Source organism: Opisthorchis viverrini (genome assembly GCF_000715545.1).
Source record: "Opisthorchis viverrini unplaced genomic scaffold opera_v5_117, whole genome shotgun sequence".
In the NCBI taxonomy this organism is placed as follows: domain Eukaryota; kingdom Metazoa; phylum Platyhelminthes; class Trematoda; order Opisthorchiida; family Opisthorchiidae; genus Opisthorchis; species Opisthorchis viverrini.
This window is the reverse complement of record NW_008751771.1, coordinates 728472-746400: the sequence shown is the minus strand read 5'-3', so window position 1 is coordinate 746400 and position 17929 is coordinate 728472.

The window sequence follows — 17929 nt, the reverse complement described above, 5'->3', positions numbered from 1 at the left end:
GCCAAACCAGAAAATCAATGAACGTGCGAGCCAGCTGGTCTATTGATCCCTGTCACGTACAAGAGGTCAAAAGTGATACTAAGAATACAGCTCATCTGTCAGAGGCGAGTGAAGAACAACCAATGAAATCTATCTCAACCAAGATCGGTTATTCCATTGACAGTTGTGTAGTCCCGTTATGTTCGTAGCTGGTTCTCCTGAAACAACGGAGCTCTCAAATCAAGCTAACTGATTTTACCGTTTATAGTGGTCCAATTCAACTTAACGTGCTGCACCAGGATGTTTTATGTTACATCTGCTAAGGATAGAAAAAAACGGATTACGATATCTCGAATACCGCACTAAATGAAACATGAGGCGGCTTGGTGCAGTGTATTCAGTTGAAGCGGGGTATAATGAACGAGGAACGCAACCGAATTCATCTGATTATCTTGTCAAAACCAAATTTGTCAAAGACTGGTGTTCAACTACCCATTAATTATGTAGGCACCCAGACTTCCATAAAATTGTAACGCGGACCCCGCGGTGAAAAACGGTACACATTCAGGGCTGCGAAACATGAACAATTCCTCGAAGGCATGAACAGTCAAACTCCCTACTCTGGAAGCAAAACCAGGTTCATATGAAACAATGTGATCAAATAAGCAAAATCTGGAACACGCAATAAATCATACTGGCACGTTAGAGTAGACGAGTGAACTACCGAAAGTGAGAATAAACTTTTGTCGTTCATAGAATTGTAAACGCAAGGCCGCTTGAACTGGGCCTTTGTGAATTTTAACGTTCAACACCGAAACTTCTTCGGCCAGGAAGGATTGTGCTTTACTCTACCGGGTTGTCTGCGGGAGTGGATCACTTGCAGATATGGTGGAATGCAAGTGCGCACATACCTTATGCCCCACAGCCTCCAATCCTGGGTTTCCCATCAACACGCACGTTTTGCGTGCTGTCATTGTTGCTAAACATTCGAGTTACCTGTCAGAGACAACAAATCTAGAGAATGACGGTGGTCTTCCGCTGAAAATGCGAAAACAACCGTTTTTGTGTTTTTCCAGAGACAAGTAAATTGACGTGAAGGAGTTCGCTTGTCAATAGTAACTTTTGTGAATAGATGTTGTGACAGGAGCGTGAGAATGGGCGCGCATTCAGATGGAAGTAAATGGCATATGTGCCACCTTTGCTGACAGGTTTGTCAGAGGTTGTAGATCGTTGTTCGGACCAGATAAAAATGGAGCGAGAAGTGTACCTCTGTCATGCATATCACATGCTTAAAAAATTCATCCATGTAACTAGAACAAACCGAGTCAAATGTAGCATAGCGCCGTGACGTTTTATGTCACCCACAAAACTTGCCGCAGCATTTTGCCACAACTTTCCGCTCAATTTCTCAACAGCTAGAAACACAACGTAATACAGACAAATACAATTGTCGTTCTCGAAAAGTGAAAAAGTCTTGCTGTGTCTGGAGTGATATGATAACAGCTCCAGTATTTGTGCTTAGGCCTCCGCCTGTCGACTGGAGGTATTAATTTCGATCAACTTACGGAAATTCATGGTTGTACGTCAGTTGGGATACTGCCAGGACACCCACACCTAGACAGGAGGACGATTAGGGTCCTCAACCAAAGCCTTTGGCTCAAAGGCCTAACCGCACAGCAGTGGTGTTCGACTGGAAATGCAAGTACATTACCATTTTTACGGAACACGTCGCCATACATGTTCCAACCCCCAACCTGGAGGGCCAGAAGACTGCGTTCGTCAGACCTCTAACCATTGACCAACCTGGTATGAGGGACTCTGTGAATGTCGCCTGACACTCTCCAGTATAGCCCAATGGATCGCTGAGGTGCGCAAACCGTCACACCACGGTAAGGTCCACTCTCTTCGTGACGGTGGGGGTGGTGGCCACCGCGTGATCCTCACTGTGCCTGGTTGGAGGCACTACAAGCTATGGCTGCCAACCGATGTCAGTGGCTTTGTGTTGTCAGCTTCTGTCCAGATTGCCTCAGTGAATGTCTGGAGGTGTAGGCACCTCGGAATGATTGTGTTAAGCTAGCACTAAGTCCCTCCCCCATCCACCTTTATTCATTTCTTCACAATAAGGCTTTCAAATAAGTCACGGTTGTACGGCAGTGAAGCATCAGTGTTGAACGCTGATATCACGCTGTCGATGACGATGATGATGAATTTACGGAAAGGTCTGTTCGCAGCTGCTGAGAGCTGAGCTCAGGAAGTCTTGGGGACTTGACCACTTGTCGTATCCGACACCTGAGGGAACACTAAGAAGTCATTCATGGCAGCAGGACCTAAGTACATACCTATAAAAACCTCGATGAAATCACGGCCGACTAATGCACTTTAAAGTTCATTGACAACCGGCAAACTAAAGCTTGCACTCCAGTAGTCTTTTCGCTTGGCGAATAGCTCATTCAATGGAGTACAGAAGGAGACAGAATAAGTTTCACACATTTCAACCCAACCTTTGGTTCTGGAAGTCCCGGAAGACTGTTATATTCTTGCCTGGAGCAATAATCATTACGCGTCTGTCCAAAGATTTGGTTACGCTCAAAATGGAGCTTGCAACAAAATCAGTCTTACCTATTAAGTGGGTCATTGTGTGCCCCTTTGTGTGAGGTCGTTCTATAAGGTATATTGATCGCAAACTCTGAAAATATTTTCCGCTAGTAACAAGTGTTTGAGGATGAAATTTTTTGAACACTTCCGTGTTTTATAAATTTTCGTGCGTGTCGCAGGATCACCCGGTTGGATGACAGCTAATGAAGCTCCGAATGCGTAGAATCCCAATATGTCAGTTGATGGTTTGCTTTTGATGAGCTGGGAAGTCTGATTGTGAAAGTCAAACTACCAGTGGGGGTGATATCATCAGTGTATGTGGGGTGTGTAGTGGCGCGCAGTGATGGGTCATTGGATGTGCTTGGATTAATATGCACGTTATTCGCCGGGAGGTTACCTCAATCACAATTGATAATTCGTTCGGGCGTTCCATTTCTTCGTCTCTGATCCGGCGTTATGATTGGTCAGCGATCACATGACCCTACTTGAAACCGTTGTGTCGTCCAAGTAAGGTTTTTGCTAATAGTAAACATCATCATGCGAATTGCTGCTCATCTAGGCTCACTTTACTGAAGGCGCCAGTTAGTATTCTGTGTGTAATGCACACGCCACATGACGCGGGCGTGAAGCCTACATTTCGATTCTGTCTGTTATTTCGAATGAACTCTGTCAACTTCGATTCACTGTCTTCGTGTCAAAGTAGACTGACTTCCCCCTTTAGGAGGGCGTCTGTGGATAGAAGTGTTCACAAGGCAAAAAGATATGCCCAGCCAGCAATCCCACTGTTGAATCCCTTTTGGAAAAACCATTTCACAGTAAATAAACATCGACTGTACTTACCATAGACTGCTGTTTTTGATAGAAGTACCAGGGATTAATCACAATATCTAGTTGTATATTACATTCTATCCACAATCGTTTAAATACGCATTTGACATCAATCGACGAATGCGGAGTAGATACAAAGCTCAGTTTTACCTGACCAACAAACCCAACAATACTTCATTGTAACGTTAGCTTCGCTGATCAAGACATCGCTCCGTTCATAGGACATTGGGCGCGCAGTTTGACACCAGTAAAAATGAGAATTTCAAGGACGTCCAGCAATTTTTGTACGAAAAGTCTACTCGCTGCGCTGTCGGGTGACAGCTAAGTGCAAAAAATTGAAACGATGAAGTGGACAGACGTATCCGGAAATCCCTGATTGCAAAAACATCGTTTCGTGCGAAATTTTCACCAAGTTTGTTTTAGCCATTAAAGTTTGCGTTGAATAATTATGAGAAGGTTCACAGAACATAAAAATGACGGAACGGTGGCGCGATTTTTTCGCCAGCACAGGATTGCCCATATAAGTAAATAGTTGTAGTTCCTCTCTCCAACTTGTAGGATCCTTTTCCATTTTGAACAAGTAATTCTCCTTTTTGGAAGTTCATTCCCACCAATTTTATCATCCCGCGTGTTCTACTTTACCGTTAATTTAGCGCAGTTTCTGTTTCTTGTTGCTATGAGCATTCATCGTCACGTGCGACGTAGCCTGCTTAAATTCTTTGGTGCCGCCAACTCGTTTCCCATATCACGGCGTCCTGTCAATATGCGACGCCCAAGGGTGGAATCGTTCCCCTGAACCCAGATGAACCGCTATGAGCATCTGCAAAAGTCTCCAGATATATCAAAACACATCGTGATCGCGCGAAACCCCACTGTTATCAATATAATCTGGCTGTCTCATTTAATTTGATTTATTTGAGGTTCAAGGTCAATGGTTCCACGTCGTCGGTTGTAAGGGCTTTCCATCGATGAGATATTTTGTGGAAATGTGATGGTCGATAAACAGGTTGGATCAAGTTGTAGAGTTTTAGTCACTGTTGGAACTTGATGAGCAACAGCTCCACGTGCAGAGACATGGGAAAAAGATGAACCTGCAATAAATTGGAACAGATCGAAATTATTGCGGAGGTTGCCAATTCAGCAAAATAACACCGTAACGGCGATACTAGTGATAAGGGTATGTGAGTAGTATGTTCCATCGTAAATCCGCTTTGCGTTTCTTGTAAAGTGAGATCTATTGTGGAAATTGTGGGATCGCTCTGTACCATTTGCTTGCAATTGAGTAGCAGTCAATGAGTATACAGAAAAGCTCAGGAAGACGCGTTCAAGGAGGGGATGGATATGCAGTTTTGTAAACAAGATGCACATGGGAGTTTCGTTCCTCTGTCCAATAATCTGTGACTGTTCAGTTGGTGTTTCCTTAATAAACTACTCCGCAGCAGAGAACTTCTTCCTGTCCCTATGTGGGACTTTTCAGGCAACTGTAGTTCTCGAAAAAGAGAGAGGACTATTGTGGAGACACACGTGATTGAATGGGGAGGGTATCATAGTTGTGTCCATATTTTTAACTTTCGGGTACCCCTTCAAATAATTCATCGACTCAGAGCAAACTTTTCCTCCGGTTTTTCTAGCGCATCATTTATTATCCGCCTGATTTTCTTGACCCTGGCATTTTCTGGGAAAACCGGACTTCCGACGGCAGCATTTAGTTTGCGAGCCCCAGACCCAGTTGGGCTACAGTAATCCTGAAGTTATATCGGATGTGTTCTTCACTTGCATAATTATTGATCGCCCGTACTCAATTTGTTCACATTCCTTGATAAATCACGTACTAGACGTACAAACCTACTGAATTTGGCACATCAAAGTCAAGTTTGTCGTCAATTTGTTATCGGTAATCTGAGCATCTCAGTTAGTGCGTCAAAGTGCTTCCAAGTTTCTGTGGCCCGGCGTGATGAATCTCAGACGAGATTAGCCTTCATTGAACCGATAAACTGGTTCATTCGCTCAAACACTGATATTATGAACAAATTTCAAACAGCCGATGATGATTCGTCGCGAGTCCAACACAGTCCAAAAGAGGTTAACTTTTCATTCCCTATTAACCATTTTATCGACATAATTGAAGTGATATTTTAACTCGGAAGAGGAACTGGTATGTAACCAACCGCAGTTCAAACAAAACCATTTGATGCGATGCGCCAACCACCCCGTCACGTCATTGCCGAACCCGATATCAGCTGTCTGATCTAGCCTGTCTGATCACATCGCTAGGTGTGGTCGGCTGGTGCGATGAGGTTAAACAGCCCAACTGCCAAGGCGAAACCGGGGTATTTTATTTTATTCGGTTGACAACCTGAAACTAAAAACTCCACGTGGGAAGGTCAGTGTTAAAGTTAATCAGACTGCAACCGATTTCCTCCCCGTAGTGACAACACCGTGCTGAGTTGGCATTTGTCTGCTTGACCGAAGAATCAACTTTCATTTGAACAACAGTTTGGCTTCCTCGGGATGCCCAAATGAATCTCTTGTGTGTGACGTTCTTCTACCGTTATATGTGCGGTACCAGGCAGCCTCATGGTTCAGTTTGTGCGATACATCAGTAAAAGTAGTATGTTACGTTTGCTTACTCTCGTTTTATGTTACAGAATGGCAGTTAACCGCGAATCAGCCTGAAATACGTCACATCTTTGAGGGGGAACTCATATGTCCTCCATCAAGAAGGCTTCGATAACGTCTGCCATCAACCACTCAAATCGTTATATCATTTCAGTATTGAATTGAGTGGAGGGATGGTAGTCAGAATATCATTTTGGTTGTAGTCGTCTCTACTCAAAGCCGGGTTTTTTTTACCAGAGATCATATAAATGTGTTTTCCTTCCTCATTTTAAAGTCCACCCCTACTTATTTATGGCTGACCATAACTGACTGGAACAGCGCTCACATACTGAGTTTCACACAAATCTCCTTGCTAATGTCATTGTGCTCAATGAGGATTGGTCGCCGTTAACTTCAACGGATGCATCAGAATTAAAACATCGAGGTCCAGTACTACTCACGAGTCGATTAAATATGGAAAAACATCAATTAGTTTCACACCATGAAAACGTTCAAAAATGGAATGAAACGTAACCAGAGAACCTCACAAACAAGAGATTCAGCAGTCCACAGTTGGATTCCCTGTGAAAACCAAATGCATGTTCAACTAAGAGTATTTTTCGAAATACGTTCAGTGTGGTTACAAGTGGAGCATTAGGTTCATGGATCCTCTGGGACGGCGCCAACCTGATGATCCCCAAGATGGGCGGAAGTGATCTTGGGCGGTCCAGGAGTTTTCAGCGAACCTGTCAGTAATTTTCCTTATGGTGCGATATCCTGGATATCAGGCCAAACGAAACATAATGCGGTCTTTATTCGGCAAATTTAGCTGAAGAGCACCAAGAGCAAAGGTTTGAGTTCTGTCTCGCACAAAAATAAACAAACTGGTATGCAAATGAGTGCATTCGTGGTAGCAAAGCGCGTTGCACTCCAGAACAAGGATGTTTTCACAATACAAGGGTATCGATTCTGTATTTCAATTCAAAAGCGACACCCGCCTCTCAGACCTTATCCAAAAACCGATCATGAGCTCATTATGACAGAAATCACTTGCGAATAAACCACTACTGTGTCNCCCGCCTCTCAGACCTTATCACAAAACCGATCATGAGCTCATTATGACAGAAATCACTTGCGAATAAACCACTACTGTGTCGCGCTTCCGACCTTAATGAATACGATAAAGTGGATACAAGGCCACCGGAGTTTTTAGAAAATCCCATTGTACTTTTAGGGGCGTTACATAAGTCAAGAATTAGATTGCCGGTGAACTTTTCCATTTAAGATAGCGGGTTCTGTGAATTTCATTTCTCTCGTGAGCATTGAACAGGACTAGTGAGGAAAAAATTCGACATCCTGATAGAATGGGAAAATGTGTAGTTAACCCACTTAGTCCTACAGCAGTACCCATAAACTGCTGGATTCTGAAGACTTCTACTGCAAAATGATTTGTTCTGGCAAACTTTGAGAACTTCCCCGACGGCTCGCGCCCATCTCTCGATTCTGAAGACTTCTACTGCAAAATGATTTGTTCTGGCAAACTTTGAGAACTTCCCCGACGGCTCGCGGCCCATCTCTCTCTCTCTCTTGTTGTTGTTGTTGTTTTGAGGCAACTTAAGCGTGTCTTGTCACCTCTGACGATAGCACTGTCAACCAGAGGTAAAGGGTAGTTCACACGCGAAGGAAAATTGGGCGAGAAACTCTCAGGGACAATACGCATATGCTACAAAACTGTCGCTTACTCTCACTCAACGATTAAGGAAATTGACGCAACCAGACCTATCAATAGCTGTCGTTTCAACTATAGATTATGCTCTGATTGGCTACGTTATTTTTTTGGAATCACTTTAAAAATATTCCGAATGTAAAGGCAAATTGTAGGGCTTTACGAGCATGGGTAACAGTGATAACACAAATAGCACGCAGTCCTGCTTCAAGTGACTGAGGCAGATGTTTCATTCCAACAATAGCCACTACTCTTGTCATTTCTGTATCTGCTTTAAAGCTTCCTGCACGGCGTCAAGATCCGGCGCAATTATCTTCCATCAGGATAAGTTACACAGCATGCGACCATGGAATGCAAATACAGTTACTTTGCCACTCAGTGTCAACCAATAAGAACAGAAAGCCAAATATGCATCGAAACTTAAAGTGCCTGTAAACAGTGGTCATCCGCTGAAGCGATGTAATCTTCTACATCCAAGCATGCCTACTTAGTTTGAAATTCTGACGCTTTTTTGTTCTTCAAAAATCCAGGGCTGCCTTTCGAAAAGTCTTGTGGCTGCTTTGCTATACTGAACGGGTTTCCACGACCCACCTGAGAGACTAGACGAGCTAAAGGGATCGGACCAATGTAGTTATGAGGTGATCCCTCATTCAACAGTCTCCGCTACTGTTAGCCTAGTCCACAAATACGGTTGGTGAACTGCTACGTATTAGTCACCGCTTCGCATCTTCCTATAGTCTAGGACACTGTCGAACACTGCTCACCTGGTTCGTTTCAGAGAGAAATTTTGAAGCTGACAGGAGTGTTAACACTCGGCTTGGTCCTGAATTTCTGCTCAAAGTGCAATAACTGTGTTTCACCCTAGACACCAGTTTATATATCCACTCTTTCTGTCCGATCGCCTTCGCCAGGTAAAGTTTCGAACATCGCCTACCCAAGTTCACAACCTTACTGAGCAAGTTTGTCCGACAGGCGCGTGTTATTACAGGAAAAATAGTCAGTGGCTTTTCATTCAACAAAGCAAACCGCCCGGATTTACCAGGGGCCAACAAAATACGACACTGGAGCCGCAAGTTTTCGTCAGACTTTGAACAGTAGACTTCCTAAACGAACAATTTCGAGGATAGAATGGCAGTCGCGTGCGTGCATACTGTGCGCCGACACTCTAGTTCCTCAGTGGTTGTACCTAACCCAAATGTCTCAAATTTCTGCAAATCTGCTGACTGCACCCGAGTTGTAATGAAAAGATAGCCAATAGCGGCTTACATCAAATATAATCGGTCTAGTCATTTGTTGTGTAGGGCCTACTGTTCTGGTGGAGGAATCCACAACAGACCATGTAACCCTGCGTGGCTTTTAAAGCAGTCTGAAGGTTTGAATTGCCAACAATTTGATTTAATTCCCTCCAATCTCCTCATTGGAAAAGCTTGGTGTATGATGACCTCTCTACTGCACGTTCCTTGCATGCGAACTCTCTTAACGAGATAATACCTGCTCCCATTGGATCAGTCCATACAAAGCTGGTGCTGTGGACCACAGTGTCTTAATGCCTCTTTATTACCGTGAACCCCGGTCTGGATAGCCGCTTGATCATCTGGTGCACTTGGCCAAACCAGAAAATCAATGAACGTGCGAGCCATCCACTCTATTAATCACTGTCGAGTACAAGCGGTCAAAAGTGATACTAAGAATATAACTCATCTGTCAAGGGCGAGTGAAGAACAGCCAATAAAATTTGTCTCAACGAAAAACGGTTATTCCATTGGCAGTTACGTAGTCCCGTTACTTTCCGAGCCGGTTATCCTAATAGTTTGCAACAAAACCAATCCTGCCCCGTTGTTGAATTTTCCTTAGGCCAAACACGCATTTTTACATTTGCTTCAGCTATTGATTTTCCGCATTTGCTTGGTGTCCAAGCACGCTCATAAGGGAACGTTCTGTGTCGAATGCCTCTTCCATTTGCTCAAATTGACGGTTTCTGCTGCATTACCAATTGTCATTTCTTGTCATCTCAGTGTTCTGACCACGCACTCTTGGCCGATCAACTGTATTATCTTTTTCCAAGCCCTCATACAGCCTACTAACAAGCGTACTCGGTGCGGACCAAAGCGTTTGCGTCCAAAAAGCGGACTAATTAACGCTCTCGACAAAAGATTTTGCTGTTTTAACCGCTATTCCGAATCAGTCACACCGCATCCTGGTCTTGTTCTTTCGTTCAAACATGTACTGAATGAGTAGGCACTTAGGCGGACTTAAACCAATCTCCAATGTTCTTTTGAGGCCAGAGTTTAATCACTTGCGCCTAGAGTGTCCCAAAAATAGCCAAAAATAGCATCAAATTAATCAAACTATTGAGACAATAAAAGATTCGGCAAGCTGTTCATGCTCTGAATTTCCGTCAGCGTATGCGAAGTAAACTCTCACAGATTTTAGTAACATCCGTAAAATGGTTAAAAAATGCATGCATACATACGAACGTTTCCTGTAACTAGTTGAAAGTCGTCCTGATAAATAAATCCACCAGGTAAATTACGGGACCGTATGGCAATACTCCGTATTATCTAGCCATCTTCTTTCACTCGCAATCCCCAGCTTCAAACAGCCATTCACACCTGAAGACACGTGCCCCGAAAGCCAATCGTTCAATTGCGTACAGCTCAAAACTTCCTGTTTCTTTGATTTCACTCTGCGTGTTGTATATACATGGGACGCATTTTACATCAAAAGAGCTTCCTAAGAGAGTTGTAGTTAGCCTGACTTCTTGTTTTATCCTGCCCGTATGCACCACTACAATGCTCACATTCTTTTCACATTCACACTACGTACCGGATATGCTATCCACTTTGTATGGCGTCTCCGTACTGGTGTGAATTAATGACACGTCGGGACCATAGTTGCCCGTGTCGTTATACTAATGAGTGAAATGAAAGTGGCGCCGATGAAACTGTCACAAATATTGGTCTAACTTTTGTTTATCCCTAAGGAATCACGTGATGTGTTAAGCCTGTATATTACGTCAGTTATCCGACTGACGCCCGTGGCGAACTTTGCTCGAGTTTCCCTGCTCAAAAACAAAAGTCTCTGAGACACATGCGTTTGTAATGTTTACTGATCCGTTACAGTCTCTCTCAACCGATCGCCAGTTTCAGTTTGACGTTGAGTGGTAACGTCTGAACGCGCATCCCGTTGACCGTTCAGTTCCCTCAACCGCTCACCCGACACATTAAACCAGGTCTAAACATCTCGACTACCATAGGGGAACGTGACAGGCGCCAGCCATCTAGTCGACTTATAATTACCTTTTATCGAATTCCACTGAGCGTCTGCCTAACGTTAACATTTACTGTCTTAGCAAATCTTCCCCAGCTCAAATTTGGTGCTCTGTCGGATGTTATAAATTTTAGTTCAGAACTGAATTCTACCTCAGACCCTGTGTTTTCACTTCATCCTGGAAGGCCTTTCATTCTTCAGCAATCTGATTCATGTCGCAGTTTATACAAAAAACGCAAATATCAGTAAATCTTCTGTAGTTACGTGTAATCGGCAGTCACATTAAATGTTCACTATATCCACAGCTAGGTTCAATTATAGGGAATATTGTACTGTAAAAGATTTTATCCTAACTTAGTTCAATGGCCCAACAAACAAGGAAACTGAGGAACTATTTACGCTCAGGAATCGTCCGACAATCACATCAATTCACCATTCAATGTCAATGAAGAATCCATGCAATAATCATGCTAACTTTGAGTTAGAGAAATACCGTGGGGGTGGCCGTCAATGGATTACACCTGCACTGAGCCTGCCAGACTACGCGATAGGGAGAAGACAGAGAACTGGGGACACGGCTGTATTGCCAAGACAAAACGTACAGAGCGTCTACGTAATATACAGGATGACTAAATGGCCAAATATGGTCGTTCACTTGTTCGCTCCGTACAGCCAATGACGGTGTTCCGGTCGTGAACAATCTCAGACTCACTACGATGGTCATATGCTGCTAAGCCGTGATTGGTGAGAGCCGCCAACTCACCTACTTTCCGGACGTGTCGTACCGATGGTGACCTTGGGAATGCGTCATTCTCTGCACATGTGCTTTTTTTGTCTGAGCGCGTCCTGACAAGTTGCTGCACCATCCGCTCTGAATGCATCCTATTACAACAAATCTGAGTTCCAATTGAGCCAACAGTGCCTCGCCACACCACCGGGCCATTGTTATCTCTGTGATTATGAATGCCCTGAACAGTTTGGCTATATGTTCATGCGTCACATATTTTATGACGCTAAAGATTGCTGACCGAAGCCTAGGTCGGATAAGAGGAAAGAGAATATGTTCTAAGTTCTGAATCTGGACCAAGTAGTCAACCAAACCCAGTGAGTTTCTCGTGTGTGCGTCGCACTATATTTACTTGACAGAACACACTATTCATTGGGTTGCTAAAAACCATTTGATAGCCTACGACCAATTTCGCCTTTATTAAGATTTATCCTGTAAGCGGTCCCAAAGTTTCCGCCAACCTGATATTTTGCTCCAAAACAAAATCGTACGCAAGTAATGAAGTACATTCAAGTAAACTTTATGTTGATGTTGACAGGGGATTCAAATGAATCCCCACTTAGACTCTCGTTTTTGATACGAGAGCTTCTGCCGCCTTTCAACTGGGACTCCAATTACCACCAGCTTTAGTGATATGCATACGTTGGAGGACCTGCGAACCGGTAAGATATTCGTTTGCCTTCGCCAAAGATTGCACCTCCTTCAGAAATGTCCGAATTCACCCCATTATGTGAACCGGACTTCTGGGAGCCAGTTACTCTTCAGATGAACAAATCGTGTCTTACCAGGCTATTTCAGACGAAAACTATGATCATCGCTCTTGCAGTTGCTTGGGTGAGGTTGCATTAGTCAGAACGGATGTTGACGGACATTAAAGAGCTGTCAAACAGATGCACTTTAGCTGGCTGGTCGTTCGCTTGGTCTTGAGTGGATATTGTGTGCACACCATGCTCCTAGAATGGGTCAAGTTCCAGTGTTGTTTCCGGAAAGCCAGTGTCCACGACAGGCATTATGTGAGACTTCTTGGTAGTCAGCTGGTTGCCATCCAATGTAATCCCACCGGGATCCAGTTTTTTCATAAATCTGACCGTGGTGTGCTGTTCGGGCTGTTCTCGCTTCAAGAGGACTGATTACTGTCGAAACATATTACTTGGCAGGTATTTAAATCCGAATCGGGTAAGCTATGGGTACGGGAGAGTGTCGTGGTCCTAAAGGGCCTGAAGAATACTCCACAGAGTATTCCCAAACGTCACTGCAGCTGCAGCCGGAGATATATCTGAAGATATCTATCAAAATGGACGGTAGAAATCTTGCCATAAAAACAACGGGTTGTGACAAACCAGAACGTAACGACTCTATTTTAATTCGCCATCAGTAAGGCTTGTCAAACCTACTCGGTTTCTCAAGGTGATGAGTACGCCGTACAGTGGCCGCAAATTGCGGTTAAACTCGCCGGTCAGAAAATGATCTAAGGGCATGTTAGTTACTACTCACTCAAGTCAACTCTGTTGTTGAGTTGTATATGCTAGTTTAATTCCGCAAATCGATATGTTGATCTAATCTTTTTAGGTATCTTGACACAAGTTACCCTTCAAAGTTTCCCTGGAAAGGTAACCGCAGGCCAAGTACTGGTTTCCAAATTATGACTACTCCTCTCAATCATAGTCACACTACTCTCGTCTGAACGGTCGTGTTCCTGTTCTGGCGTAATTATTCCGGTGAGTCCACACCAAAGGGAACAAAATACGTATCCCGCAAAACCCCAAAATTGCAACCGAAAATCTGCTTAGTGGGGTTTCAAGCGTGTGCCACGCAACCTGACTGGAAAGTCCTGATTGGCGGGTCAATCAATCGTCATAACCAGGACAGTTACTGGGTCCTCGTTCGATGAGTCGGACTCACCAATCACATCGCCCAATTGTGAACACGTCCGCCTGTTCAGAGGTGATAATTCAGATAATACTAATGATTCAGATGCGTCCAACGTGCGTTGGTGGAGTGGTGGTTACACGCTCGCCTCGCAAGTCAGATGCCCGGGGTTCAAATCCCGGCACGGCCATTGGGTGGCACTGCTGAATGAGTTCTAATAAGAGCGAAACTCGAGTCCAGTGCTCCCCTTTGGTGTGGGCTTAGCGGAATAATTACGCCAGAACGGGAGGACGATCGTTCAAACGAGTGGTGTGACTATTGAACAAAATACCTATCCCACAAAACCCCAAAATTGCAATGTTCCCAATCAGTTGTCCAAGGGTGAAACACGAAAAGCCTGATATGCTCCACATAGTTTCGTGGCTGGTACAAGAATCTTTCTAGTGAACAGATTTCAAACTCTATTCGCTGGCGAACAAAACAAAAACGAGACGCTTGAGTGCTCGTTCATCTATATTGAGCTGCAAGCTGGATATCCGACGAGTAAAATACTCAGCTGGTTAATGGTGCATAGAATTCTTGCAGACACGTCTCAATGTCTTCGGCATATTCGTAGCAAACTATGATTTAGCCTACGTAGGGACTCGATGAATCACAAAGTCTAGGAGCTAAGCGGCAGGTTTCGAACCTTTTAAAAACAGGAAGATTATGCGATATTGCGATAGCAGGCGGTCTCGTTTAAGTAATTTTAGAACAAACATCAGACTCGACAGTGTCACGCTATTGGGAGAAACTTGTTTTTGTTCCATTTTGAGGAATCTACACCAGAGAGGAAAAGGCATGAACACAGTGGTAAGCTGTCGGCGAACCTGGAAGCTGTCATCGTAAAGTGTATGTATGCGCTGCTCCCACTCAGTACGGACGGACGGAAATAATCACTCGGTACAAAAATCGCGCAAATTATTATTTTTTTGAATTTGAACTGTCTTTCTATTTTTGTTTCGTGATTCCGGAAAAACGTGGTGCCCTTTACAATTCAAGCTTCTTACGTAACTGACGAGTTCCAACGGCAGCGAACTTTGTGTTTGTTGGTCCATTCGAACTGTCTTTTTGTAAAAAGTGTCACCGTGAAGAAAAGCAAGGCTTTCTTCCGGTAGACATTTAATCGGCATACCGATGTGCAACTCCACGTCGTTTAAACAGCAAAATCTTATGCCAACTATGGAAATATGAATGAGAGTTGACAACATGAGATATCGTATAGAACAGAGGTTTAAGGGGTTCCCTGCTAATCCATGTAAAGGACGCACTCAATAGGGTAACCCAAGGTTAAAGTACTGCCAGTGCGGGAGATGTCCCTTGGTGCTAGTATATGGTTTTCACATTTTCTACTGGATAATTTGTCAGCAAACGCATCTTCACACTGCTTCTTTTTTCGAGGAGTGTCTGCGTTGTCGGTCTGATTCCTTTCCCCCTACCAGTCAAAGGATATTTTTTTTAATTACAGGTGGCAAGAGAATCTTCATCAAGTGCAAACGAATACTTCTATAAGCTTTTTTGTCGGAGAATCTGAATAATTTCTAACTAGGCTTGCCCGGCAACAGAATACGAAGAAAACTCCGGAATACAGGGATATTCCACAGTGGAAGGAGGTTCAGATGAGTCACCAAACAAGAAAAAAGATTAACTGAATTGCCGCTCCAGTAAGCCAGGTTTCCAATCTGTTGCATAGCGTTTAAGCGCGCTGGAGTTTTGTTCCCTTATGACCCCTTTCGTAGGGCTAAGAATTTTGTTCGTGTTCTCAATTTATGTGATCACGGCACTCGCTAGTCGGTAGTCAGTTTGTTCAGTTATTTGATATCGGTAACTGCATTCTCAGAACAATAAACCTGTGTGGACAGACTAAGTGGTAGGTTCACTCTTGGCTTATTTCCCAGTAGGATGTCTATGGTTGAATTATAGGGAGTCAACATCGAATAGGTTTTGATCTGTTATTGCATCCATAAAACGAGAGAAGAACGAGTAGTCATCAAGTGTAGAAACCTACCTTCAGAGTACTACCTACATACAGTCTCATTTCAATGAGTGCTGCTACCACTAGATTTCTTTTCCACTTTCTAAGCATTTTACGTCAGCTGACGTTAAAGGGGTAAAGCGCAGTCTTAAAATAAGTTCAAATAAAACCAACAACATTTGTTACATCATGAACCTGGAGAGTAAGCTGTATTTGATGATCTCAGAATGCATCTGTCATGGTGTGTGTACCAACCTAAAAGGTTCGGTTATATGAAATTCCAAACAATGTTCGCTGGTAGTAAAATGTGAGCCCAGCGTTGGAGTTACGGAAATTTGTGCCAAAAAATCGACAAGAGTTGTATAACTTCCGAACAGAACTGGATCCCTGGATTTCCCCATTCCTCAAGGCTACGATCAGCTGACCATCTGTATGATGAATTCGCCAACCTTGAGAGTGGGAAACGGTAGCACTCTAACACGTTTGAATACTAGGTAGTTGTTATTCCAACCAACCAATAGTGCATTATTTTTCATAGTGGTCCAACGCGAGTCATACGCTCTGCCCAGAACGTCGTGAGGTGCGCATTCTAAGGATTTATGTGGCTACATTCGTCCTGGTCAGCCACAGGGACAACAATCAAAGCTGCCTGAATTAGGGATTCATCGGTTAAAGAATGTTTTACTGGTTGTCTTAGGAAGTAATTAAAACCTGCAGCGTTATCTAGAGGTAATATCAGGATTGAAAGTTACAACAGGCTGATCGCTGCTTAGCTTTGAACCTGCACATGGTAGTAACGTGTAGTAGCGTTCTGCTTAATTCAACGAACAAAGGTCTCAGGACGAGGATTTTTGAGTTACTTTATGAAACCCTCAAATAGCATTTTCGGAGTTTGTGCTGTCATGATTTAGTGTGTAGACTTTGAGAAACATAACAAATAACCGATTTTAAAGTTGTAAAGGCCACAATGAGATTAGACCCTCAGGTGGACCATTGTACATGTGAAACGATTTCGAACTGATTATGGCAAATAGCATTTTCGGAGTTTGTGCTGTCATGATTTAGTGTGTAGACTTTGAGAAACATAACAAATAACCGATTTTAAAGTTGTAAAGGCCACAATGAGGTTAGACCCTCAGGTGGACCATTGTATATGTGAAACGATTTCGAACTCTCTGATTATGGCCTACTTTCTAAGTGGATACTTTTGACACGTTAGCACCAATTCTCATGTCAAAAATATGGCTGTTATAAACGTTTTCCGGCGAATTTGTGATGCTGCAGAATTAGAAACCCGGAGAGTAAGCTTCAAACCAACAGGGACCAAAGGATTCTGTTGCAAAGTGCATGCATGCGTATTGAGTGTTTTCGCCAACTTCCACTGACGGTCGTTACGCTTGCTCTTAAAGCTTGCTGGTTGAAGATTGAACCGCATCCACTCGAAAAGTACCTTTCATTCGGAGGTAAATTTTATGTGGAGTTAGAATTGACCTTTTACGTTCTGAGACAGCCTGCAGCAAGTATGAATACCTCAGCACATATTACACCCTTCTCACCACCCTTCTCTCACCCTTCTCACCATATTACACCCCTCACCACCAATGAGGCAACGAACCTGTCTATAGACGTATGCTGCATCCCTCCGTTGTCTGGGTAACTCCAAAGCCATATGGCTCTAGGGTATCCAGTAGCGAAACATAACGCAAAGTTGGTGAATACCAGTGAAAGAAGGAATGCCCCTAGCCGCGAAGTCGTACGGTAGCACCACCAACTGAACAGTTACAGACTATTGGACAGGGGAGCGAAACTCTCATATGCATCCTGTTTACAAAAACTGAATATCCATCTTCCCCTTGAACACGTCTTTCTGAGCTTTCCTAGATATTCATTGACTATTACGCAATTGCAAACGAATAATGCAAACCAGTTCCACGTGTTCCGTAATAAACCTTACCTTCCATTAGACATGAGGAAGAGATACGGGGAAATCACATACTACTCGCATGCTTCATGAGTGGTATCCGCCATTATACCTGTATGAGTCAGAGTTTTACCCTCATGTTTCCCCGTAAGTGTGTTACAAACGCAAAAAGTGTATGTGGTGATGCGTTGAATAATTGGTCTCTCAGGGGCATTGATTGGTAATTGATCAGGGGGTTGTTGATCTGTTCGACGAGATTGGCAGTTGATTTGCAAAAGTTTTGTCACCATTCGAGGAGACATCTTTAGTGCGCTGTTGGTTGGGTATATATATATATATATA